We start from the raw sequence: 27,648 nt of genomic DNA on the forward strand, positions 1-27,648 counted from the left end.
TGTTTTTATTGCACACCACATTTTACAGCTTATTAAAACAGCTTCTGTGAAGACACAGTAGACAAGAACAAATTTGCTTTAATAAAAGTAAGGATAATTTATAAGGGTCTGATTGGGGAGAATGCGTTGGTTCCATTTGCAATTCTACCTCCAGTCCCAGAACTAATAGTTGAGGCTTGTGTTGAAACAATCATGATATTGAAATTAAATGGAGCTTTGCCATTGTTTTGAGTTATTCTAGAATATCACCACAGCTTTTATTTGCAGATGCTGACATGCCAGTTGTACCTGCATGCACAATTATCAGCCATAATCATGGTTGTTGCACATGCTTGCCCTCATCATTTGTCAATTAACACTTGTTTGAGAAGAATAGATTGAACTCATACCTTTATTTCAGTCTTTTTGTAAATCCCAATCTGGAATAAAGGTAGTAAGTCTACTGGAAGAATAGTGGTATGCTGGGAACTGCAAAGTCACATAGCAAGGCTGTTGTGCAGACTAAATATATATCTCTTGTAAACAGGGAGAACAAACGAGATGTAAAATGAGGAAGTAACACAAAAAGTGTGGGACTCACTTTGGAATTAAAAACAATCCAGCTGATCCTTTTCAGTAAGGAGCGGAGCCAGCTGTTGGATTTTGTGGAGTTTTGCAATGAGAGCTCAAACCATACCTTTTCCCTTCCTCGATGTCATGCTCTTGCCTGTTTTTCTACCCAAGTAGTCTTTTCTCCATGTGCCCTCTTGCTGGAATAGCATCCCTGCACTTGAAAACACCACCATCTTCTCCACTGCACCCTTACCCTGGGATAGTAGCAAAGCAGCAAGATCAGAGGAAGAGGCAGTTTGCCTTCCCCTGTGCCTGCAGTAGCTGAGGTGAAACCTAAGTGATGTTCTTGCAGCCCAGGTAGATGTTTGACTTCTCAGCAGGATTGCAAGTGGGGATGATGGGTCTTCAAATTGACAACTGTTGTCTAAGAGTCCCCTAGCATAACATGAACTGAGCAGGTCAAAGTCTGTATCAAACTTGCAAACCAGATGATGGTTGTGATCCTGCTTGCCTCTGTCTTCTTGCATGAACAGCTCAGCATCATCATTGATGTTCTTTCATGCCAAGCTGTCCTCCTATCCAGCATTTATATGAGTTCTGTTGAGGTGGAGTTAATTTTCCAGAGATCTAGCTTCTGGAGTATGTAGGCACAGATTCTGGTACACAGTCACTGGGAGGTGAACTGTGCCCATTGAGTTCAGTGTTATGTTAACTCTGAAGCACTGGGAGGCTGTGTGCAGACAGCTTCTCATGAGCTCTATTTGCATCATCTGTATTGTCCTTTTAAACTGCACAGTCTTGCTCTTCCTAGACTGTGTAGTTCACGGTGTCATCAACTTTCTGAGAATGGGGATGAAAATAAGGCCGTGTGTTGGTATGGCATTAGATTATTTCTGTGCACACATAAGCTTTGCACTTCTGAGCAGGATCGACACCTTGATGTTTCAAGAACATATAAGAGTTGCTGCCTTCCTGAGCCCTAATAAATATTTGTCCAACTCTGAAATCTGTTGAATGTCATTCAAACAAGATGAGCCAAAACTTCCCAAATATGATATGATAGTTCTAGGATCATTTTAAGTGAGGAAAAAAAAGTTACTTTTTTCTGTTCTTGATGGCCTGCATTGCTAGGCATTCTCTTACCTGAAAAAGAGATGTTTCCTTCAAAGTGGCTTATTCTTGCTGCCCCTGTGTCCAAAGCTTGATTTTAGAAAATTCATCAACCAAACAGCTCTTCAAAACATCATCATTTAAAAAAAGCTGAACTTGTCCAGTGCTGTGTGACTAATCACCCATGAAACCCGGTTGTGATTCAGGTTTGGTTAACAGTAGGTGTAGCCTATTAGTGGAGTATTAAGCCCTCATGGTTGAAATACAACCTGTAACAACTTTGTCCTTTAGTATATGGATGTTAACAGTAGTTTTCCAGTGACCCAGTGGGTTAATTTATGTAGTGTTTATGCTTTTGTTTTCAATTTTTAGCTCATTAAAATTATTAGGAAAAAAGCTTAATGCTTTTTCATGCTATTAGGAAAGTCAGCTACATGCTATTTAGACAATTTGGATTGAATTCAGCTCAACTCAGCAGAGGTGCAGAAGATGAAGAACTGTATACTTTATAGTTACTGTGTACAAAGATGCCAGATTGTAGAATCTCTATAGGTAATTGTGAGATTGCTATAAAGACATCACATTTGCCTGCAGAGATTTCCCAGTCTGCGACTTTTATCCAGGTTGAAGAAGAGAGAGAGAAGTATTTTCTTTCTACTAGTCCATGTATTTTAAACTGAATTTCGAATAAGATGTTGAAGAAGGTTCTGTTGCTGAAAGACCAGATGTAACTCCTTAGAAGTTTTCAAAAAGTCTAGATAACTATATTGCTAATAAAATATCATTTTAGGCTCTGACACTCTACATTCCCAGTCTGTGTGGATCCCTGTCTTCCAAAGGTTGCATTTTGGATGCTTCGCAATCACCTGGAACTTGGTCTAGCTGAAACTGAGACCACCTTTCCTCCACATTTCCGTGAATGAATACTTCTTGCCCCTGACTCTCCTCCTGTTTTTAGGTCTCTACTAGAGCAACTGTAATTTTCCCCTTTCCTTCTCAACATACATTCTGGTTGTAATCAAATGGCAGTGATTTCTTTTCTGAAAGCTTTTCTCTCTGTCCTTTTTTTGTCTAGATATTTGTGTTGGGAAAGAAAGGAGAGAAAATTTTTAGTCTCCTCCAGTCATCATCACTACCCCTTTGATTGCTGCCAGCCACATGGAGGTTCTCTGGTGCTACTCTCCCCTTCAGTTGATGTAATTCTCGCCTCATTTATGACTCTCCCACTTGTTATGTCTTGTTGTGCATTTTTACATTCAAATTAGGCATTCTTTGAGGCACAGATTATGAATAGACTTGTACTGTGCAAGTGTTTAAAAAAATGAAATAAAATACAAACAAATGCAAGGAGATTAACTGTGGACTGAATAGTTTCTAACACACTAATTCCAAACAGTAAACACAAGAAATAAAAAAGATAACCCCCCTTACTTTAACCTACTTTAACACTCCTTTTGTGAGTAGCAAAGAAGGCTATAAAAACCTCAGCTTAATTTACTCTGTTCTGGTGTGGAGCTTTCATTTTAAGAGGTTTGTTTTTGCCAATGCTAAGTGATCCAAAGAATTTGAAGGATGAGGAACAGATCTTTGGTGTCTTTTGCTGTGAAAAATCTTTAATGTGCTTTAGAAGGAGACTAAAGACCTTGATTTCTTTCTGTCTTTTGGAAGTGAAAGGATGTTTTGTACCAAATTCTTGAAAAATCCATGCAAAAAAGTCTCCGTAAGATGTGCCTCACAGTGACTGCTTTTACAGTATAAACAAATGAAAACCAGCTTGTGTCCTTGCTAAGCAGATTATCACGAGAGGTTGAAAAGGTTCTTTATAGAGAACAACTCATTCTCGTAATTTTTTGTAATGCTAGTGGGGCACTAGGAAAGTGGAAGTGAACACACAGAGCCACATTTGCCCCTTACCACACCCTTCAGAATCAGAGAAATCATCTTGTATTTTGTTGAAAAAAACTGAGGTTACGGAACATCTCAGTTTCGCTGCGACTTATGCATGTTTATTCTTTGTGTTCAGCCTCTTGTCCTATCTGTTCTGTCCCTGTATGTCTGCTGCCCCTCCTGACAGCTGCTGGCAAGGCTTTGCACAATTAATGGAGGTGCATTTTACCTGCTCTGTGGTTCCTTTCAGCACAGCATCATCTCACTGCAACTTTCAATAGAGCCAGTCATAATTTTTTGTAGAGTGAGCGAATTAATACATATGTAAGAGGGAAAACCTCTCCTAAATACCAGAACGAAACCTTGCTTCTGTTGCTGTTACTGAGAGCTCTGCACTGACTGCCTGGGATCTAGGTTTTGTCTCTCCCTGTTCAAAACAATCAGACAGAACCCAACTGAGAAAACCTGCAAAACACCCCTGTTAAATTATTCAGTCTGCTCCACAAACTAATGAGTATAGTCAGCCAAATTTCATTTTAAAGGGAAATGAAAATTCAGACTGAAAACTGTGATGCTGCGTTTCAAGACAACAAAATTAATTATTGTGCATCTCTGAAAAAAACTATAATGAGCCATGAGACCAAGCTGTTGCTGCATCCCTTTGTATGCCTTTGATGTAAGGAAAAAAAAAATTGGCTTTGTATGCTGATTCACTTGTAAGCACAAAGGATATCTTCATCCTCAGGCTCTGAAACTTTCTGATGTTATAGTTAATTAATAACGTTAGTATTTGCCACCTAGTGACTTCAGGGTATTGCATTAGAAAAATCATCATCCTAAAAGTGCAAAAGTCAGTAGATTTGTATGCATTTAATGATGAGTCACTACTGATGGGTTGGTATTCGTATCTCTACTATTTTTGCATTCTGGTTGATGTAAAATGCCTGTTCTTCTGTTGTTTTACTCAGATGTACCTCTGGCAGCAAGGAAAATAGGAACTTCCATAGGGCTTAGCTGGTGCACTGACTGTTATTTCTCGATGATCTACAACAATGGTTATTTGGTAACAGCTGGGCCATGTCTTCTTTAGACAAAGCCACTGTGGGGCTGAAACCTCCCATCGCTGAAGCATAACTGTTTCCCTGGTAACGGTTAACTAGCACGTGTTTTATTGTTTCAAACTGCTTTCCTAGGGTATTTGCAGGTGGTAGAAGATGCTTTCTTAAAGAGGGGTCATAACCTTATGAACTTTCAGATGTTGCAACAAATTGGGGGACAAAAACATTTTTTTTTTCTTTCAAATGGATTAAGTAAATCTTATTATATAGCCTTTGCGAGACAGATGTAACTCACAGTTTGATTTTTAGCTTTATATCCAGATGCTGATACAAGCATTTCTGCTGTCAAAATTTTGTTTTTGGAATGTGAATTAAGACCGTATATTCCAATAAGAAAGTTTAAAATAAACACAGTGAGAATATGCAGACATTAAGATTACTGTGACTTTCTTTTGTCTTGGCTTTATTTTAGCTGTGATTTGTTTGCCTGTATGTATTTCTTTTGAATTTGCTATTTAAGTGATTTACTTTTAAAATGCACTTGGATCTACCAGGATTCTTAGGTTGGTCTGATAGATCTTATGTAAAGAATGGTGACAATGAAAAAATAACGTGCTTGGTATTTTAAATTGGAAAGTACAGAAGTATACTTAAAATGTACACTTAGATGCAGAGTATGCGTTCATATGCTTATCAGTAAGTAGGGAAGCAGAATTTCATGAAGAGTAACTACAGCCTCATTTTTTCCTATACCAAAATTAAAAGCACCTTAAAAATGTACTTACTGCATTGATAAAAAAACCCCAACATTCTGTGCTACACAGGAATGTTTTGCGTTACAGAGTTGTTACAAGGAGACAGTCCCAGGACAAAAGAATGGCAAGTAACATGTGACATAGAATAAAAATGTGCTTAGATTTTAATAAATTCAGCAAAATCCATTCATAATCTAGTGGGATGAAGAGAGAGCTCCCTCTCCTGTCTGTTTGATAAAATTTATAGAAGCTATTTGCATGTTTACTTTAAGGTATAAATAAAAATAATGTTTAAACAACATGCTGTGAAGCTTGTAATAAAAGGATTGTGTTCGTCTTTTCAAAAACAGTGAGCAGTGGTTAAATCTGACTCTGTCCTTTTTTTGAGACATTCTGAAATTATTCTGTTGTGTTGGCAGTGTGAAGTCTGTTGAAAAACTACTGCATAATACCAGACGACCTGTTTTGTACAGTGCGCTCTAAAACTAGGCTGAAACAAAGCTTCCCAAGCTTGTGCAAGAAACTGTCCTGATTTTAATGGAATTAACTCGCAACCCAGTGGGCAGGTTCAAGCCCTCAGATTCGTGGTTAATAATTATTTTTTTGTTTTAGTTTTTGGTATCTGGAGAACAATCAGGGCCTTCATTTGTGGTTTTTATTTAATGTCACATTTTATAGATACAGCCTTCTCAAAGGTATGGAAGTGGAGGTGTTCCTAGGCCAGCCCATCTGCTCCCTTTGTTTGAAAGCACAGACCTAGCTGGGGCTGCATGCCTTAGCTGTGTCCCAGGCAGGCGTGGGGACAGTGAGGACAAAGTTCCTGCTGCTTGCAGCTGAGCTATTCCCAAAGATTTACAACAGATACATAGCAGTGAAGAATTGGAGGCTAGTGGTGACTGAATTATGTCATCAGAAGAAAGCAAATACATCATATTAATACCTGGCTGAAAACAGCACCTTATTTATTGAAATGCAAGTGTGAATATGACTATGCATTTTCAAAATCTGATAGTGTTTGTGGCTTTTTATTAAAACGCTGTTTTTTCAATTTGTAACAGATTTTTTTCAGAGAAATTTGGGCATTCATGTATAGATAAAGTAGCCAGTGTGACTTGGTTGCTAGCTCTTGCTTTATTCATAGACTTAATGCAGGTTTCTTCCTGTGTCTATTCATGAAAGTCTCTTTGCATGTCTTGTCTCTGTTCCACATCACATCTTTGCCACGGATACTAGGTTTTTAATAGGTTTCTCAGTCTTTTTGGTGGGCATCTCATGACAGCAAGAATCGCTCATCACTAACTCAGGTGTATGTCCACAGGATGAAACTCAAATGTCAGTCTGGTCAGCAACCACGGGACCGGACAACGTGTCCGCTCCCTGAGCCCTAACTCTGGTGAAGTCCCTCTCTGTGACCTGCCTTGGGACAAGGGAGAGGGCAGGAAAACAGCTCCTGGGCCAGCGGGCTCCTTGTGCCATGCCGGGCACAAAGCAGTTTGATAGAGCCTAAGGGATTTTTGGTCCGTTCCTGGCGGAGACTGTTGGGAGCTGTGGGGAGCTCAGTACCTGGCTGTATCGAGCCCAGGTGACAGAAGGAAAATTGCCTGTTCCCCGAGATGGCTGTGTAGGTCCTTGGGTTTGTGCTGCATACGGGGATGGGAATCACAGCTTCTGCAAGGATACATCACATATGCCCTGAAGTGATGGGTGAGACCACTGCTCATTTTTTACGTATGTTCCAGAAATACCGTGCTTAATGACTTCCTTCACTCTGGCTTATGACTGAACTGCATGAAAACTAAATGCAACTGAATTTTTGGATAGATATGTTTCCTGTCATGGTCTCTACATAATATGGTAGCAGACATTTGAATTGCAGAATGGGAAGAGATCTGAGGCGAGATAAGTTAGGAAGGAAAGCAACAGGTTGTACACTCAGCCTATTCCCCCCTCCCCCCCTTTTTTTTGCGGGGGGGGGGGAAGGGGGGCTTAAATAAATTAACAAATCAATTAGCCATATTTCAGGCCAGAATTTTTGCTTTACAGTGAAGAACGAAAGAATAATGAAATAATTATCCTCCTTGTTATTGCCTTACTCAAAGCAAGTTTTTAATACACAAACTAGATAAAAACATCCTGACATGCAGTGTGCCTTGTACAAAATGCCCTGAGCTATATTCCTCAGGAGCATCACATTAGTTACGACTTTACCTTAAGATCAGTGTGGTATCAGTTAATAAATAATTATAATGAGAGAATTTTTGACAAAACATTTGTTCTGCTGCAGGTTATCTGGCAGTAGATTAACAAAAACTAATAATCTGTGTAGTCACATTATTCTGCGTGCCTGTGACTCTCACTATAAACCAGGGTTGATTCCTTTCCCATTTAGTGCCAAACTGATTTTAAGTCTTGTATAAAAGAACTTTGATTCCAGACATAGCAATGAATCCCCATTGAATTAATTATATTCTGTAAACTTCAAAATTGAGATAAGTTGTTTCATTTTTCATAGTTCTGAATAAAAAACAAATGAGGCAATGACAGAGGCTTGAGTGTTGGCAATCAAAAGGTTGTATTTTGCTGTGTAATTACTTTCTCATTAATTCTAACTGTTGAAGAGCAGCTGCTAACTGTTGGTACCAGTTTATGACTAAAACAATTTTCTTGTTTAACAAACGAATTGACATTATTTTCGGGAAGAAAGCATTAAGAATATTTACAGTGCTATAGCAATGATTAATAACAGTGCCTGTCACATATCCACAGTAACACTATATTTACCAGCAAGCTCCCCCCGCCCCCGAATTTAAAAGTCCAGACTTACCAGTAAACACGAGTACAAGCTGTTAATCTTTTATTTGCGTTTCTCCAGACTTCAGTATTGCTTTCAATCTGCTCGCTAACATTTGTAGTCACTTTAGCTAGTTCTGTACTGGGATAGATGCTGACTGATGTGAGCTTGGAAATGACTTAAAAAGAAAAGCCTGGTAAATGCTGCTTTATGCTCAGACCTTTCTGCCTTTGCTCAGTTACTTTGCTAAAGCGATCCTCAGACTGGGGCAGTAATCTAAGAGAAGATTAATTTTTCACTGACTGCAAAAGAAGGCGAATGGAGAGGAAGAGTTCTCTCCTTGCTCTCAGATCCCCGCTGAGGTCCCCAAACTGCGGCGCTGACACTAGCGTGGGGGCACAACTTCCTAGAGTCAGGCCTACTGTGCTGCTGGCTGCTCCCGGGATGTCAGCTTCCAAGTTGTTTCTTAAATAGAAAAGCATGCATCTGCTCCTCAAAAGTTTCGGAAGCACCAGAAAGATAGCTGGGAATTACAAGTAAAATACAAGTTTTCTATAGGAAACAGCCTGGCAGTCCACACTTTGTTATTCACTTGATAAGCAGAGTCTTTTTGACAGTCCTAACCTTCTAAACCATAGGTCCTGCTGAGCCCAGCATGAGTCAAACGCTGGGTACCATCTGTCAGAGCTTTAGTGGTTTTTTTTCCCTCTCTCCTCTTTTACTACAATCTGCTAAGAGGGGTGCAGAACAGGAGTTGCTTTTCTACACTTAAATGAGAAAGTAGGTAAATTCAATAAAAAGCATTAAAGAAATCCTGCTGTTCCCAAAAAACTCGGTAGGCACTGGGCAGGAGAACAGAATATTCTGTGTTCCTAAAGATTTTAAAAACAAGTATATAACATGCCTTGGGAAGTGGGGAAAAAATCTGAAATCCCAAGCTGAAAAGATAATTTTGAAAAGCTAAGTTATATGAACCGTGGTATTAGCAAGAGTTTTGAAGTGATGCACAGAGGTTTCAGCTTTTTTCCTAAAGAAACACTCGTAAAGGATATTCCAAATTTCCCATTGATGGACATTTAATAAGAGGAGCTGGCAGAGAAGAAATGGCCCCCTGCTGCACTGTAAAAGAATTACCAAGGGGACATTTTTATGTCTCATTAGTTTATATTCAGCCCTAAATTGGCACCTGTTCTGAACTTGGTCAAAGTTTGCTGGAACTGCAGAGACACAAATGAGTATTTCTCTTTAACATGTTACTAACAATTAATCAAAACAGAGGGGTTAGCAGGTTATTACAGGCATACAGGGACACATGGAAAGAAGAATATAACAGAAGAAGTGTTGTAGTGGTGTGATTTTCCGGTGCTGAGGGCCGTGTGAGACGATGTATCTGAAGTTACCTATATGGCTCTACAAGTGTGGTCACCATGTCTGCATGGTATACCTGCACAAATTGCTATTTTAGAGTCAAATTCCTAAGAACCATAGTGATTGCTGATACTGAGGAGGAAGGAGTGGGAAATTGTTTCATGTTGTTGATTTTTGAGCTGGTTGTCCACCAGCCTGTGCCTTTTAGGGTAGCTGTGGGACTGAGGTCATTTTGTATTAGTTGCTACAGTGTTAGCTATATTAGCTCCATGCCAGTAACACAACCCTGTATGTCGTAGTCATTCCTATGGGGACATTTAGTGGCTTTCTTGTCTTTTCTCCCACTGCTTTATAAACTGAAGGAGATGTTTTACCTCTGAGAAGCTGGCTTTCTGACTCCAGCTGGGTATTTGTGTCATCAGCACTCAGTTTTCACATGAAATTATTGTAATCGACCATAGAAAGTGGGTGTATAATTGTGCATGAATTTTTATTCAAGGTCTGAATTTTAAGAAGCAGAAACTCTTAAATATCTTAAACAACATGCCTAGATCTCCTTTTACTATATTATGTCGTTCCAGCTCTACTGACTGCATCACATTATTTCAATTTGTGTTTATTTAGCAGAAGAGGTGGATACGTGGCTAATTGTGAGCATAGATTGAAAAAGTTCTAATGCAATTTAATTGTCCCCTTACAGTTTCTTTAGTCACAGCAATTCCATATTGCCATTTTAAAAGGTCATCAGTGCAATTGTAATGAGCATTTGATTCTGGTCTCATTGCAATTTTATATTCATCCAATTTTGCTTGATACACTGGCAAGCACTGGGGCTGGCGCACCTGCGGGGTGGTGATCAGCAAGCTTCAGAACTCGGATGTTCACTTTGTCTCTTCTTGTGATAAGGGCCATTAAAACATACCCTTTGTGCGCAAGCAGGTAATCTACAAAAGACTGTTGTGGTGTGCCTCAGAAGCAGTTTACATAAAGAAGTGACTGGAAGGGCTTAGGCGTGGGCAGGTGTACCTGTATATGATGTTGCCTTTGGATGCCAGCTGTCACATATGGTTTGAACAAAAGCACGTGGTGATGTCATGACTTGTGTAATATTAGGGGGCTGTTGCAGTTGTATGTAAAGGACATAGTTTTACAGATTCCTTACTTCAAGTGTTATCATCCTCCTTGCATATGTTTGTTGTGGTAATACACAAAGGCAAACTGGAGCTGAACCCCTTTGTCCCTGGCGCTGTGTGAACACTGATTAGCAGAAAGGCCCTTTCCTGAGGGGCTTCAGTCTACGCTGGCAGGGCACACGGAAAGCAGGAAAGGAAAGGAGGGGGAGAGAACACAATACAGATAGTGAACAATGCGTTACCAAAAATTACCAGTCATAGCTGTTGTTTTTAATTATATATGTTATTTTTATCTCACCATTAATCTGTATTTTTCGCAAGCGATGCAGTGTAAAGTGTGTGTTTTCGCGTTGTGTTACAGTGCTGCATTAGCATAGCGATACTGTGATAGAGAATGATTCTATGGCTTCTTACCCTCCTCAGTCTCTTGCTGAGCAACATTTACATTTATGTATGTCCTTTTGTCGTGAACATCTTTGATTAAATGTACAGTATGCTGGATTGCATGTCTAATCACAAAAGTGCTTTAGGCCATGTCTCTTCCAGAAAGAGCCTTACGAGTTGTTTAACTGTGAGCAAGTATAACATCTGACAAGACCTGCTTTTAAAGATGTATTGTGAGAGAGAAATGAAACATCTCCAGGTAGATAGCTATTTCAGAGATGGTGAGCAAAAGCAATAGTCCCTCTCCCCCACCCACCCCTCCCCTGCCTCCACATGCACCACAGCTGCAATAAGCTGGAGCACCTGTTCTTTGCATACTCCTGCTGGTTTGTGCTGTTTGTATCTGCTGCCAGTGGGGTCCCAGGAGAGATACAGGAGCTTTTTAATGGAACAAGAAAAACTGGGAGTGCATAAGATGTGCACTTTCACAGCAGTTGTCTCTCTCTTCTTCAAAAGACCACACTCATGAGGTCAAATCAAATTCTTTTGCTGTAATTAATAAAACTGCATGAGAACTAGTTACACTTCAGCGTGCCAGACTCCATTTGTGAGAAAGGAGAGCTTTTCTAGTTAAGCTTCTGTACTTTGTAAGCATCACATTATTCAATTTGTAAAAATTTGTATTAGCATTTGAAGCATTTAAACCAGTGTAGCAGTCACTCTGGGATATCTAGTATTTTGCAGATATTTAGTAAGTGACATTTACTTTAATAAGCTAACATTTATATTCCATCAGGATTACTAAAGGTGTGTGTGAAGTGCTGTTCATTTTACATTCTTGGCAGACCAAAGAGACTTTAATTTAAAATAGTTATTTAAAACAGTGGCTTGTGTTGGTAAAAAGGATGACATGGAAAACACAGAATATTTTTAGCCCATGTTGTATCTCAGGTGCTACAAATGCTATTTTTCTAACATTTTGTCTGAACTAACTAAGACTTGGTAAATAGGTGTGATTTTAAAAACAGAGTATTCTCTCCTTTGTTATGTGGGAAAACTTTCTATACTGCTGTTGCTTCCTAACTTCTTACAAAGTTACTGGCTCAAATGATTGGTTTGACATAATCAGTTTTGGTTTAATATAGAGTTAAGTCAGACTACAAATAAGAGGTTAAAGCACATAATTTCTATTGAAAATCTGGACTGTGTGAAAACTATAAATTCATGGCAAAACAAAGCAAACAACTGCATCAAAATGGTAGTACTTTATAGAGATGCTTGGATGGTTGTGGGGTAGAAGGACCTCTTTCTATGTTTTCAGTGTCATAAAATGTAAACAAGTGATCAAAATTAGAAGGGGGACAGATGAAATAGAACCCTTAATAACAGCTCAAAAGATCTGTACTGTAAATAGGGGTATGAAAGTAGCTCTATAGACTATGACCCTAATGGACGCTTTCTTCAACAGTGGCATGTTCTTAAATTGCTTTGCCATTTAAGGCAACCTAAAGAAAACTTTCTTTCTTTGTAGGCCTGACAGTGTATGATCTTCATGCTGGCCAGAAATCCGTTAACCAGAAATTTGCTGTCTTTACAAGAAGAGTAACACAAGAGCAAAGGTAGTTTTGGACTTCATGTTCTCTCCTCTGCCCCAGATGCTTTTGCAGTGAAGCATGACTGTAATTTTGCAGTGGAGGGGGTGTTACTGGGAAGCTCTCATATCCTACTAACCCCTAGGGTGAAGCTTTTCATCTCCTCGAGGCTGTAGACTGAGGAAGTCCCATGCAATAGTCACCGTATGTGTTTTGTTTCCTTGAAGGACAGTGCAGTTTGCAGCACAGATTCCAATAGGTGCCAGTGTATTGTTTTGCATCAATCTTTTTTCCCCACCTTCATAAAAAAGGGTGGTGAAGGAGATGATGGCAACAGAAAAACTGTGGACCAGGGCAGCTTCCTGGTACCGGAGTTGTAGAAGAATAGGACTGGAAAGCACCAGGATTTCTGCTGAAACACTTGTAAACCCTGAGGAGCTGGTGCGGGAGAGGATGACACTTTATATCATTTTGTGCTCTTTATGTGTCGTCAGAGGATGTCAGTTGATTTCATGAGAAATACTGCTTTAACATGGGTTTGAATTATGTTACTGTTGCCAGATCTTCCCCACGTTAGACAGAGCCATTTAGTGGTTATTATTTATTACTAGAATATTAGAATTGTGGGAGTCTCTTAGGCTTCTCTTTAAATTTTAAATACTCTAGGAAAACCTAACTAAGTCCTGATCCCATACCCATTAATTTTAGTGGCATAACTGCCACTGAGTGAGCCTTGAGGCCTTATGCTATATATATCAAGTGATGTTTTTAGAAGACAGAAAGGGAAAATATCGTTTCTGGAAAAATGCACTAGTGAGTCTTTCTCTTTTAGAAGCTAAAATCACACCTTAAAGTTGACTTGGAAACTAGTTGAGTCAATTTTTGTTCAAATATTAAAATGAATTTAAAAACCCCTTTTAGATTGCAGTCTGCAGAAATCCCAACAGATATTTCTGAAGCGCACTAGAAAAGGAGAGTTTATCTTAATTTGTAAAATCATTCAGTGAGTAGTAAACAGAACTTTAAAATTTGCTGTCAGAGTAAACTATATTTTTGTGGCATTTATTAAACACATAAAATAGATGTTTGTCATGTATTATCTTCTTGTGTTGTACATATCAATTAGTCCAGTGTGCTTTATGGGATTATACACTTTCTCTATTCTTTTCATGCAGATGACATAAGATTGCTGTTAGAGGTATGGGGTTATTAAATTTACATATGACTAGGGACATTTACACTGATATTTGACTTTCAGTCTTATGCAAATTACTAGCATCCAATTTGGCAGAAGTAAAATTACTGACCTTTCAAATGTTCATTTGCCTTCAAGTGTCCAGTGGGATCAATATAGGCATTGCTGCCTATATTTTATACTACTGCATAATGCTTTGGAATAGTTTGAGTTCCTCACTTCCTTCCCATGGATGCTGCTAGGTATTTTCTACTACATGTCAGGAGTTAATGCTTTCTGATAGACTTTTAGGGTTTTTTGTGCTTTGCCTTCCATGAGTTGCTTAGCCCTCTTTAGGAAAAAAATCTCGCTTTTACTTGAAAACATCCTTAATTAAATAACGATGAGGCAATTTTCTTTGCATAAAACTTTTGATCTTGTAATCTTCTCTGGAAGGGTCTAAGAAATGGAAGAGTTTTGAAAAAAGACTTCTTCAGGTGGTCTCCTTCCAATGGCCTGAAATTTGTCTTAATATTTTTCTAAAAATAAACTGAAAATAGGAGCCCATTCTACTTCACTGGTAAATAAGAGCCAGCTTCTAGACTGCAGTCATTCAATACACAGTTTCAAGTGACATACCAGGCACCTACACATTCCCTATATGAATTTTATGAATAAGACGAAAAGGAAATTTTAACAATTTGAAAAAGAAATTGAAATTTCATCTAAAGGTAGTCATGAAATTGGATGAGTGTAGTTTTCATAACAAAGTGTGTTTCATCTAACTTTTATTGTAGTCCAACCAATATCACATTGAATGGGGTGGACTAGAGAAAATAAGCAATGTCTTCTAATGATTCTCTGAGTCTCTCTTCCATATCCCCTGTTTTGACCTGATGAACCTTTTATTCAAATTTAGTCAATCTGGCATGTCAGTTGTAAATTTTCAATTCCAAAATTGTGTTTTATTGAGTTGAATCGTCAGTATGAACAGAAAGGCATGATTTTCCCAATTAAGGGAGGACTAATTTCTGAAGTAGCTGTAGTTACAAAATGCTGGTTTTGGCAGACAGAAAAACTGAACGCAATGGTCACACCATTATCTAATTCAAAAAGATGAAAAAAAGATCCCCCTTCTCTTAGACAAACACGTATCTATCAAGGATACTAATTTCTATATCTGCCTTTCCACAAAGCTAATGCAGTCAGTTAGTGTTTAATAAAAGCCCAGGCACTAAAAAAAGGTTGAAAAGAGGAAATCTGGAGAGAGGGAGAGAGAGTGCCCTATCCAACAACTGACTTAACACATTTGATTAGAAATAGCAGTAAGGCTGCTCTTACCTGTCTTTTCTAAACTCACTGTTTTTCCCTGTGTTAATAGAGCTAAGTGCTTTCAAAACTTTTTGTTTCAGTAATCTCTGATGCCTGGTTTTACTTCTGTGAATCTGCGGACATTAATTTGCTATTAACAGCAATGTTACCTGCTAGAACACATGATGTGCCAGAGCAAAATAATAGGAGCAAGTTATTAACACTTCAAGGTTGACCCGCCCTTTATCCCAGAATTCGTTCTGTATGTCGTCTTATTGATCTGACTCATGCAGCTTTTTGTCACCTGGGAATTAACAATTCGATGTTTTATTTGACCATTTATCTCTTTAGCAAAATTGTTGCAATCTCTTTGACCTTTTAAAATGTTTATGACAAGGTGTTTGCAGTTAATTGCGCTCATAAAAGAGTAAAGCTCAGATCGGGTCTAATATGTGCAAGGAGCCAGCCAGGAGTTCCTTACAAAAACATTCTAAGCTGTAACATATTTCATTTATTTGCAATATAATTCAAAGAAATAAAAATTTCCTGTACCAGGAGGACTGGTAATAGGCACATCCTAAGACCACAAAAATAACACCACTGTATTCTCTGTTCCTACGTCTTTTGTGGGGGGAAGAGTCAGCTGAGGGTAGAAATTATCAAAAAATAGAATTGCATGTTAAAACTGTAGTTTATAAGTAGGTGCATATATGTTTCTTGTTGTTTGCTGTTGGTGCCTTCTGGGGAAACACCCATGCTTGCATTACCTAAGCAGCAATTTTGCTGTTGCTGTGTGCTGTTTAAGTCTGTATAATGGAGAGAGCACGGTATATTGGGCTGAGATTGACAGATCAAGCCTGTGGAGTTTGTTACTGGCAATGCCTTCCCATAATCACCGTCACAAGGTGTCCTAACCCTCTGTCCAGCTGCTTTGTCTTCTACCACCAACCCATGTCCTCAGCCACCACACATCTCCAACACCTCCAGTCATACTCACTCAGTTTTCTGCAGGCACCTTGTTCCTGCCCATGGCTGTGCAAAGATATGGTGGTTCCTGGGCTCTTTCTTCTGTGCACAAGGGCATGTTCCAGGTAGGGAAGATGATTGTAAGGCTTTTTATCCGAGGGCTGCAAATACAGGATGGTAAGGGGAGCAGCACTGGCCACCCAGAGGCAGGGCTGCAGCTAGAGGACTCTCGGTGCAGGGCTGCAGATTTGGCAGCCCAGGGATACTATTACCATTTCATGTCCTAGGGCTCTCTGTTGCACAGAGATCAGTGCAGCCCCTGTCTTGACCCGTACTCAGCCCCTAGAAGAGCCCACCTCACTCTGTTTGGCAGCACTGCTTATGATCTCATGTTAGGCACCCCAATAAATTGCTAATCTGGTATAAATCTGCATCCTGCCAGTAGAATTAAATGAAGTCACTCTGATTTTCTCAGCTGCTGCATGGGTTTATGCCTCCTACCTTGTGTGTCTGAATATGGCAATCTATCTGAAATGACTGCACCCACAAAGCATCAAAATTATGTAGTAAGACATTGTGAAAAGAGTTAAGTTCAGTGGCACAACTGCGTGAAATTTCATGAAACGACAAAAACCTAATACCAATACTGTGAAAATAAAACCAGTCACTCAAGAATCCTTGAATTATTTCCTTAACTAGTAAAATATTTTTATGTGCGTTCAGGAGTGACTTAACTCTAAAAGTCTATTTTTGCCTTGTATGTACTACTGCTCTCATGTTATCAGGGTGAAACGCAGTTTTGTGGCTTTTCCAGCTGTGCATTTCCCACTGCTAACCAAGCACGTTCATTGTACTTTCCTGTAATTTTCAAGGCCTCACTTTAAATGATAAGGCCTGAGGTGCTTGGCTTATTCACATCTGCTGCTTTCCTGGAGGTCAATCAAACAGTTCTGCATTCAAGAAGTAATGGGGTCTTACAAAGGAAAACAATTATTTCACTTGAAATCTATTGATCTGGTTTCTGTGGTTCATGTGGTGTTTTGGGTGCAGAACAGTTGCTTGAAACAATTTGAGATCAATTCAAGTGTAACTGAATCAATAGATAACCATAACTGAATTGCACTACTCTTGTTTTTTATAAGAATATGGGTTTTGCTACCAACAGTAATAGGAGAATGCTAAGTGTAATCAAAACAGAAGGTTGAAATTAGAAGCTCTCATGTATTAATGACAAAAAATACTTTTAGCATCAAATTTCAGTCTAAAGAAAAGCTGACACATGAATAGTGCTATGAAAACACTTATTTGTTATCTTTAAAAGTGCTTTTATAAAAGCTTTCCAAAGAGTTGGGCTAATTTCTTTTCCATTCTGAGTATCAAGTCATCTGAAGCTAAATTTGCCAGATTTACGACATTTTACAGAATGTTGCTATCTTTAAATCATTTTGCTTCAAGAACGCAAAATTTGCTTTTTTAAAATTACATTACTTTCACAATAAATGCTGGTGCTAGAAATGTGTGATTTTATAACCAGGTTTCCTTTCTATATTGCCAGCACAGTTTGTTTTTATTTTACTCATTTTTCTGTTTGCTCCAGTTGTCTTTTCTGTTGAGAGTTTATCGAGGCAGAAAATTTCTGACCATTCAAAAGAACTTTGAAAACAATGGATGAAGAAAGGCAGGCGGGGTATCAAAAGATGCATTTTGACATTAACAGTTTGTCTGCTGGCAGAGCACTAGCTGACAACAAAACGAATGGAGCAGGGGAAGCTTTTGTTAAAGCAGTTATTAAACATTCCACATAATCATTTAGTCCCGCACTTAGAAAAATATTGTTTTGAAAATCCTTCCTGTAAAGTGCTGAATGCCAATGTAAGTGTGGTGGACACTAAAATAGGCACGTTTGTTTTCAGCTTTGTAGAATGTTTCTGCAAAATATGTATTTTGGAGGGCTAAGAACTCTATGTGATCTACAGGATGAAGATCATAACTAATTTTCTGAATCCTCCATTTCTGTGGGCAAGGACAGCAACCATAGGAAAGTAACGCATGGTTAGTAAAGAATAAAAAGTGTCAGGCAAAAATTTTAAAAGCCTTTGTATTCTTTTCTGAAATCCATTTCAGTAGAGAAAAAGTGGTACTTTTGCATCTTGCTAGTTTGCTCTCCTAAATTAATTATTGGACAAATGACTGGTAGTGGATTTGGGGAGAAATCTGCTCCATTACAAATGTACATTATAATAGATTTTCACAAAAGATGGTTAAATTTTTAGTGCTGTTTAAGCAAGCTTTTGAATGCATAATTGCACCTGGAAAGGACATTTTGGATAGGCACGTTCAGATAAACTGCTCATTTTGCATGCAGAAAGGCCTTTTGTATACAGAAAGATAGATACCTACATGCCCTAAACGTTGCATGCAGAGGTGAGATTGATTTAGTTCTGTGAATCTCAGTAGTGTGAACTGCCTTAACCAAATCCAGGAAGGTGCTTCAGATACTCTGTTAGGAATTTAGCTAGTCATTGTTTCTTGCCCAAAGTTACCAATTTCAGTAAAATGTTCTAATGACAGTAGTGGCAAGAAGAAAATATAATTTAATAATTATTTTAGTGCCTTATGCATCATCAGTATGGACTGGTGACTGCCTGGTTGTACAGGGGATTTTGTATTTTTGAAGACATATTTTCCACTCAGATTCATTATTAGACCCAGGTTGCCTGACCTAGCTCAGCTGTACAGTAGTAAGAGCTGTTGCAGAAATGGGTAAGAGACGAGCAGCACATAGTGATGAGCTGGTAGTAGAAGGGGAGACAGACAGGGCAGGAAAAGAAGAGCTATTAGAGTGAGAAAACAAGAAAAATATACTAAACCTTTAAAAAGTGCTGCAAGGCATAATTAACACAGAGACAAAAAGACCTGGGAAAAGAGAGAGTCGGTAGGCATAATAGTGACTAAACAGAGCCACTGCCAGAACCAGCGGCTCAGTATGCATCACAGATGCTCAAATGCTGCATAAATATACAATTTCACCTTGCCTAGCTGTCCAGGTTAATCACACGGTTTGTGCAGTGGATACCTAAGAGTACCCTGCTGTGATGTTGGGTGGACAAACAAAATTAACCCCAGAGTCTAGTGCTACTGTTGTTCATCCAAACTTCTGCCATTCTCGTTTTCTCTGGTGCCTTAGGACTCGCTCTGACGTCATTACTGGTACCCGGTTCACTGCTGTAAGACAATGAGGAGCCAGCGACAGGGTCTTTAATATAATGTCTGCTATGAAAGTGAAGTTGTCATGGGAGAGGTCCCCAAGTCCTGGTTCCAAAAAGGGTGGTACAAATTGTTTAATCCACAAGAGCTACTTTATAGGAAGACTGGCATAGACAGTCCTCGAACCACAAATTGATGGAGGCTGCACTATGTCTTTGCTCTATCATTATCCTTTCCTGGTGGCATCTGCAATGGGCCACTGCTGGAGACGGGACCTCAGGTTTAGTCTAACTGGTTTGGCTGTGTGTATGTGTTGCAGTCCCTAGGAGAGGCTACAGGCGCTGGGCAGTGGCCAGTAAAGGCTTCCTGCTGTTGTAACCTAGAATTAGGTGCAGGAGCTGTAAGAGTGCACAGACTGGTCACTACTACAGATAGTAGTTGTACTGTGCCTGGGTTACATCAGATGATGCAACTCGCATAAGATTGAAAGAAGTTTTTGTAATGTAATAAAATGTACAAAGAGATTAAAGTTTTGTTTGTTTATCTTAAAACTGGAAGTCTAAAGTTAAGCACAGCATTTCTGCTGCACTGGGTGAAGATGGAGGCAAACAGTATTTATGACTTGTTGCTCAAATTATTGTTGCTAAAAAAAAATCACTCTGTACAAGCTGTTAGTGCTCTGTTTCCCAGAAAGATTAGTGGTCTGTCAATCTCAGGTCTTCAGGCTGAGCTCAAAAATGCAGGCAAAACCTATTTTTTTCTCAAACCAGATAACACTCAAGGCTGCTCTCAGTTTTTCAACATTGCTTACTGACCGGCTCTGGAGATGACCTGTTAGATATTAGAGTTTCTGCTGAACAATTGTTATGATATTGAACAGATGTGGGCATGGTTGGGTCCACGACTTTCAGAAACTTCCATTGCTCAGGAGAAATAACACATTCATTCATCTCCTCATGCACTGGAAACCAACCCTGATCATCGTACAATTCATAATTAAATTTCCCTCTGGATGTAACTTCCTCTAAATTTAGGGATAATCTTCATCCATCTCTTACCTCTTGGTGTGTTCTGTTTGAATGACTCCATAGCTGCTGCAGGGCAGAAAAGAGAGCAGAGATCTGCAGCGCAAAGTGGAGAGAAAAATTGTCCTCATAAACACTGACGTGTGAGTGAGGACTGTGCCAGACTGCGCAGGCAGTTATGTGCCTATCTCGTGTACAGACCTTCAGCGGTATCTGTAAGTACAACCTTACGAACAGATCTTCCCCATTAAGGTTCCTAATCTGAGGAGTGATTTTGGAAAAGAAAATTGGAGTTAATATTCAACCTCGTTTTGTTTCCTTTCACCTTTCTTCATTTGAACGACTTCCAGTTAATTGCAAAGTTGAATTGTGCTAGCCTCAGAACAAAATTACTATGAAGTAACTACCACTAAGGAGAAACGGTCATGTTGGTTGTTTTCATTTAACATACCAAATGGAATATCACAATTCATTTAGGTAATAGACTGCTACAAAGACTAATTAGAAACTGTGAAAGTCAGGAATCATAAGGAGTAGTGAATCTTCTAATTAGCTGGGATTTAAAAGCTGACAGAAAATCAAGACACTGAGAGTCACAGTGTGGAAGAAAGTACTTGTCAGAGGTGAACAGATAAATGCTGTGCCAGAGTATGTGGTTTTCCTGCGTGTGCTTTTTCTGGTGGCATTCGAATAAACACACAGATACCACAGTCTACTTGCTATCTGCCTTTATGGCCTAACGGGTTAAATGGAAAAGATAGCTTATTAGACTGACTGATGTCTTTCTCCTTTACCTGTCGCAAGGCAGACTTAGCCAGTCTGTGACATTACAGCTCTCATGTTGTTTATGGGATAGACCTTGAAGGAATGAAGTGGGAGTGATGGAGGAACAGTGTATCCCGGGGCTCCCTGTGCGTTGGGCAGGCATCCTGGACCTCTGTGATCTGCACTCTGGTCAAATAAATCCCAGGAAAAGCCAAAGTCCGTCCTGAGGAAGTTCAGGAACAAACATCCTTCCAATTAGGCAGAAGCTTGGGATAGTCAGAGATTGCAGTAGTCAGTCCCAAGGCAGGTTATAAATATTTACTAGTCTTACTGTGAAATGGGCAATTATTAGTGAAGATTGGGTATTTCTGAGATAATGTGGACTTGTCACCTTGATTTATTGGCATGTTTTCTAATTTTACCGTTTGGGAAACCACTTTACCTTTCCTTTATGATAGTTACGGTATTTTATGATAGTTTGGGTGCCACCGTTGTTCTGTCAGCTCCAAGACAGGTTTTTTAGCTGTTTTTTTTCCACTGTGCCAGCAGTGATCATCTGCAAAGGTGTATGCAGATGGTTTTGTATATTTCTGATCAAAAGCTGCGAGATACAAAATGTATTTGCTTTGAGCACCATTAATTGTGCTTTTTGAAAGCCTGGGTTAAAAGCATCAGGTCTACACTACAGTTGTAAGTAATATAAGAATGTAATGTAAGAATATACTTATCTTTGTATGACTAACACAACAGTACTTTTTCTATAAAATATATTTAATACTTTAAGAGAAGCGTGTTGCTATTGAGTGCATGGTATGGAAGATGATCAGAGAGACAGCTGATTCTAATGTAAAAGATACAGTGGTTTAATTCAGGCTGCTACCTGTACATGGCCAGATGACATTTTGGGTCATCTTTCTTTCCTCCCTATGTTATAGAAAAACAGTATCTTTATTTTTCATCAATGTTGTGGAAAATATTTTTCACACTGTTGCAGTCTTTTTCACTTCAGAGGTCTCTGTTTGACAGCTTGAAGAGCTTTATTCACATGTAAGGTGGCCCACTCTGGGAAGTATTTGCACTCAGGTTGAGAGCAGATTATAGGAAAAGTGGGGCAAATGGATAAAACATCAGGACACAGCTTCAATATTTTGGGTTTTCCGGTTGTTCTTTTCACCTAAACCCTATATAATTTTGGAGCTATATGAGAACAAACATAGAGTGACAATGGCAGGCTATACGTTGGAGAGGAATGCAAGCATTTGACGATTAGGTGGTTCTCAGAGATGCTGTTTTTCAGTCTCTGCTCATTATAAAACAACAATAGGAACCCAAGAGGAAGATTGCAGAGCAAACAAGTGCCTATGCAGTCAGTTTTGTCCAAGTCTCTGCCGTTTTTCGTCATTGTAGATGCAAAGTGTATCCAAATAACCATTTGCAAATCATTAGTGATTGTGGTACCCTACTGCAGATATAGTAAAGGAAAAGGCAGCTGAAATTTATATTCTAATAGTGGTTTTTGCCATTTATGTCTTTTAAATCTATAAAAATGCTTGTAGCTGTATCATATCACTGTGGTTTTTAATGATTCAATACCAACTCAGGAAGCCTATATTTGGCTGTAAGAACACTATCTGAATGAAATCGGATAGAATATATTCTAAATTAATAATGAAAAAATAGTGAATAAATGTTCCTTGGCTCTTCGGCCTGTCAGTATCAGCACTTTGTGGCCCTTGTCATTGTTTATGAGTCCTAAGGAAGCAGGTTAATCCAGGACAGCTGTCTGAATTTGGGACTTCCCTGGATTTTTTAGTCTAGCCCTGGATGTTTACATTTTCTACTGAAAGGCCACATTTTTTAAACCAGATGGGACAGAAGGACTTCTGCAAGTACAGACATTTGTGGAGAAGTGCTTGTGACTCCTGTGTCTGTCCTGCTCTGTATCAAATCTTGTATGCTGGGTGGAAGGAAAAGGTATTGTGAACAATTATCCTAACTAGAGAGTGAAAATTTGGGAAATTTGGAATGTATGGATCATAAATAATTGAAAATTCCTACTTTCCTCCCACAAGGAAGACCACTGCTCTTTCCCAGACTGCAGGGAGGCTGGTAACTGATGGGAATAGGAGTGATGAGAAAAAGGAAAGCATTTACATGGTAGAAATCTGGTGCTAGTGGAACCTGGGCATTGACAGTCAGTGCCTTTTGCTGTCCAGGACTGACACACTTCCTAGAGTCACAATAAGAAAAAGATAAATAGAAATTCCCTTTCCAACAAATTTAGCATCTTAATTAATTTAGTGAAGTGTAAGATTACAAACTGCATTAAGATGAAATAGTAACTATGTGGTTGCTATATAGAGCATTTTATAATGGAATTGAGTTCCTTTAAACCCCAGCTTTTTCCTTGTACATATATGTTACACATCTAAGTTATATACAAAATTTTAACTCTTAGATGCCTGTGCTTGAAGTTCTTTCTTGGTGGATAGTCCCTGTAATGCATTTATTCTAAATTTATAGGTATTGTCTGTAATGCTGTTTTATTTGGGAATTAATATTTTACCTTTCGGAGGCAGCAGTTGCTGTATGTGGAAAGTGGAACTTCTGACCAAAGAAAGAACTGCCTGGAGAGACTGGAGAGAAGAAAGTTGCTGAGGTCCCTTGGCTTACCACCAGCGTGCTGTGTGTAGCGCAGATGGTTAAACAGTGTTACAAGGCTAGAGCCTGATAATTCTGTTTTATGACCATCTATTTGTTTACCACCTCTTTGATGTGGTAGTGCTATAGCAAGTATTCAATAATTTACATACTGTACAATACAGCCAAATATAAATGATGCATTATTCTTCCATTTAGCCCCATTTGAATTGATTGATTACCAAATCTTCCATTTATCATTTATCAGCATTGCGATTATTTATAACTTTTGCTGAGTTTACAAAGTAATGCATCAATCAAGAAGCTGAGTTGCACTTCCCTGATTTATAATGGATATTTTAATGATCATTACCTGATCCTTTTATTATTTATTTATTTGTCAACAATGAGCTTGAAAAGAGTAGCCCAAAGGTATAAAGCTAAAGCTAAGTCTGAGAAAGACGCCCCCCCCTCCCCCTTTCCCCCTCCCCTGCTTTGCATTATTGACTTTAATATTGTAATTTTTACTTCAAAGTGTACTACAAAAAGTAAAAACAATGCTGTTGGTTTTGGTAATGAGATCAGTGGTAGCTGGGAAGACACTGGGTCACTCAGTTTCTAGCAGGGAGAGGAGCAGAACGCTCTGCCTGGCTGTAAGCGCCGGTGCAGGGGCTGCGAGCTGGGGCACACCAACTTCCAACCAGCCAGGTAGGTGTTGTAGCTGGAGACCAGCCAAACACCCTGAGACCCAGCCTGTGCGCCTCCAGTCCTGATGCCTGGTGAGTCACATCAGTAGTGGAGATCCACTGGCTGAGGTTTCGCTTACTCTTAGGTGTTGTGGGTTTTTTGTGGACGATATCTCTGTTGTAACCTGTTTTGCAATTAGAGTGCTTTTCCACTCTTTATGTAGGGTGAGAGCTAAACACATTATGCTGGAGACACTGGTGTGCCACCCGCCCGCTATCCTTCCCCCAAATCCATGTAAAATCTTTCTTCACATGAACCAGCTCTCTGGCTTTCTCTGCAGCTCAGGTCGGGCTTTCCTCCACCCCACCACCCTCCTGATCTGGTGGCTGTGCCATGGGAAGCTTAAAGCAGTCAGACCTGATACACTGAGCACTAAAGTTTTCCCTAGTTAAAACCTGCAATCTCAATTCATTCTCTTGAATGAAGCAAGTGACACAAGTGATAAATTGGAGGCTAGTGAAACAGACACTATGGGGGTGCTGGCTCTCTTAAAAATTTCTTATTTGAGTTGCAATATTGTTAAAATTCATTGAATAGAGAAATCACAGAATAAGTCCTTTTTGGCTATTGATAGCTTTCATGTTTAACCACTGTGCAACCTTTTGTGGTTTGGGCTCACCTAATTGCATTCTTGTTAAAAATTGCACTAATAGTCAGTAGCACAACAGAAAAGTGTGGAGATGTATGCTGTGTGTAGCTCGCTGGGTTTTTACCCTATCTGCTTTCCTTATTACCATTTGCTCAGCTAAAAGAAAAGATTGAACATAAAAAACTGAAGGTCGTCCATACAGTTGTCTCAATAGCAATCTGTGTGACTTTAACCCTGTTGAGGAAAAGTAATTACCCTTTGGCTTCTGATGACCTCAACTAACCTTTGTTGAAGGACCAGAGAAAATAAAGGCTGACCAACAGCCTGCCCTTCCTGCCCTGTGGTTAACCTGCTCTGGGAATGAAGAACACCCTCAACAATAGAACGTGAAAATGTTGCCATGGAAATATCATTGGAAGAAGAAACAAAAATCTATTACAATTAATAGTGTTTTATTAGGTCACTCCTATAGAACTGTTTAATCCATGGAAGTTGCTCTATCTTAAGATCTGGGGTCAGAAAATTTCAGGAGGAATAAAAGAGGGAAGGAGAGGGTACGTCTTTAAAAATTCAAGAGCTGTTGACAGAGCTGGGATGGTTTGCGTGAGATAAAAGAATCATTTAGATGTTGCACACTGTAAGTATGGGAAATGATAGCAAAGAATAAACGCAATTATAGTAATTCTGAATGATAACTGCCAGCTATCCAACTGGCCAGGAAGTATATTGATACACAAGTATTTTGGGTTTGTTATACGGCAAATAAAAAAGGTAATTTTTCTTTTCGTATTTTTTTCACAATAGTAAGGCCTTGCCTGGAGAACACCGGGTTATTTGCAGGGTGTGTGCTGCTTTTGTGTATCTGGCATTTTCAAAATCAGGTCTATAATGTTTTTGGTTTGATTTTTTCCCCCTCCTTTTTTTATTTATTAAATTTGACACTTCATGATACGTATTACACCTCTGTTAAATTGATTGGTCTACTTCAGTTTGTGTTAGGCTGAATCTTGTGCTTTTCATTACCCCCAGTAACTGGTAGTTTCAGTTGGAGCTGACAGTGCTGTATATTTTCAGTAGTAGTTTAGCAGTTTCTAACAATATCGATGGTTCTTTGACCACACAAACCCAAAAAATTCTGAAGACATCAAAAATCTACATGGTGCTGATCTACAGTATTCCAGTTTCTAGAGCACGATAAAGCGTTTCAATCAAGTAAATTCTGTGACATTTCCTTATTCATGTGAAAAATTACAGTCCTTTAATTAATGTAGGAAAAAGTTTAAAACATGTATTTCTATACGTGTGTACCTAAAGAATTTTAAATTATCATATTGCTTTTAAAAGAAACAAGAAAATTTAGCACATTCATGTCAGGACAGTAGTATGCATATATTTTCTGGTATTGAAAATGAATTAAAAATAACACATTTCTTACAACAGTCATACACCAGCTTCCTCCTTTTGGTCTTGTTCCCAAAACACAAATATTTAAAATGCTGAGAAGATGTCAACTGGAATACTTTCATTATTATTACTGCTAATCTCACCGTTAGTGCAAACAGTAGCAAGTCTGTGCCCTAACTGTGTATTTCTTCTAATAAAACCTGAAAGCATGCTAAGGAAATGAGTTGCAGTAAACATCATATTAAGATGTTTTCTTTTAAATTGGTAAATAAGATTTTTTTCTCCAGTATTTTTATGTGCCAGCTTTTATTAATGCAGTTGTGGATTTTCACCATGAGAGTATTCTTCAACTTAAGTATATTTTCAAATGGTAATTTGAAAAGAGAACGTGTATTTATTTGTACATGCAAAAGACTTTGACATGAAGCATCAAAATACCTTTCTGTATGGCAAATATGATAATTTTTCTAATATTTTCCTAATTGTAACAATATTATTCAGTTTTTAAAGTTTGACATTTGAAAATTTTGACCACGAAGTGTACTATGTCTATTTGCAGAATTGCAGGTGATAGTGTGCCCTGCCTTTTGTTTATAAAATGTAAACTTCTTTGTTGCTTTAAAATGAACTGTCTGCTGCTATATTCATTTACAACTGTGTGAACATTTTAAAAGGCTTTGATCAGGTTTATGAGCTTGTGTTTCAGGTTGTCAAAACAGTGTAGGTCCAGGATTGAAGGCAAAATGCTTTCATTAATTTTCAACAATAATTTCCATGTCACTGGCTCCAAATCATTGTTTGCTCGTATAACTCACCTGGTTGTGGTGCTGTGGAGAACTGTTACCTGTTTCCTTGACTGTTTCACTTTTTCACTTGGGCTGGTGCCAAGGTTTTCATGCTATTCCCTCTCAATTTCCAAATGCTGTAGGTCCATGGCATTGTGGCTGAAGCTCAGAACAAAAGTCAAGAAAGTCCATCATCATCCGTGGAGTTTCTGTTGCTCTGTTTATTGAAGAGAGAGAGAAAGCAGGAGGAGGAGAATTACAATTGTTGCTCAAAGGTAAGCCTATTGATAACCTGCTCTGTTCTCAGTACTTTGAGGAGTTTGAGAAATCCCCTTAAATTATGCAAATAATTTTATTTCTACATTAGAAGTTGTCATTAAGGTGGCTTCACTTGTGGATTGTGTT

General features: G+C 38.8%; 1 protein-coding gene across 1 annotated transcript in view; it reads left to right on the forward strand.

Moving 5' to 3' along the window:
- The window catches only part of CCDC85A (coiled-coil domain containing 85A), a 293,953-nt gene that overhangs the window by 30,167 nt on the left and 236,138 nt on the right, over window positions 1-27,648 (forward strand). Inside the window, exon 1 of the mRNA XM_080408087.1 lies at window positions 1-27,518. This exon is cut by the window's left edge and continues 30,167 nt beyond it. The gene's annotated coding sequence lies outside the window, so the exon portion shown is untranslated. The remainder of the gene's footprint in view (window positions 27,519-27,648) is intronic.

The sequence above is a fragment of the Falco punctatus genome, assembly GCF_963210335.1.
Source record: "Falco punctatus genome assembly, chromosome: 12".
Lineage (NCBI taxonomy): Eukaryota > Metazoa > Chordata > Aves > Falconiformes > Falconidae > Falco > Falco punctatus.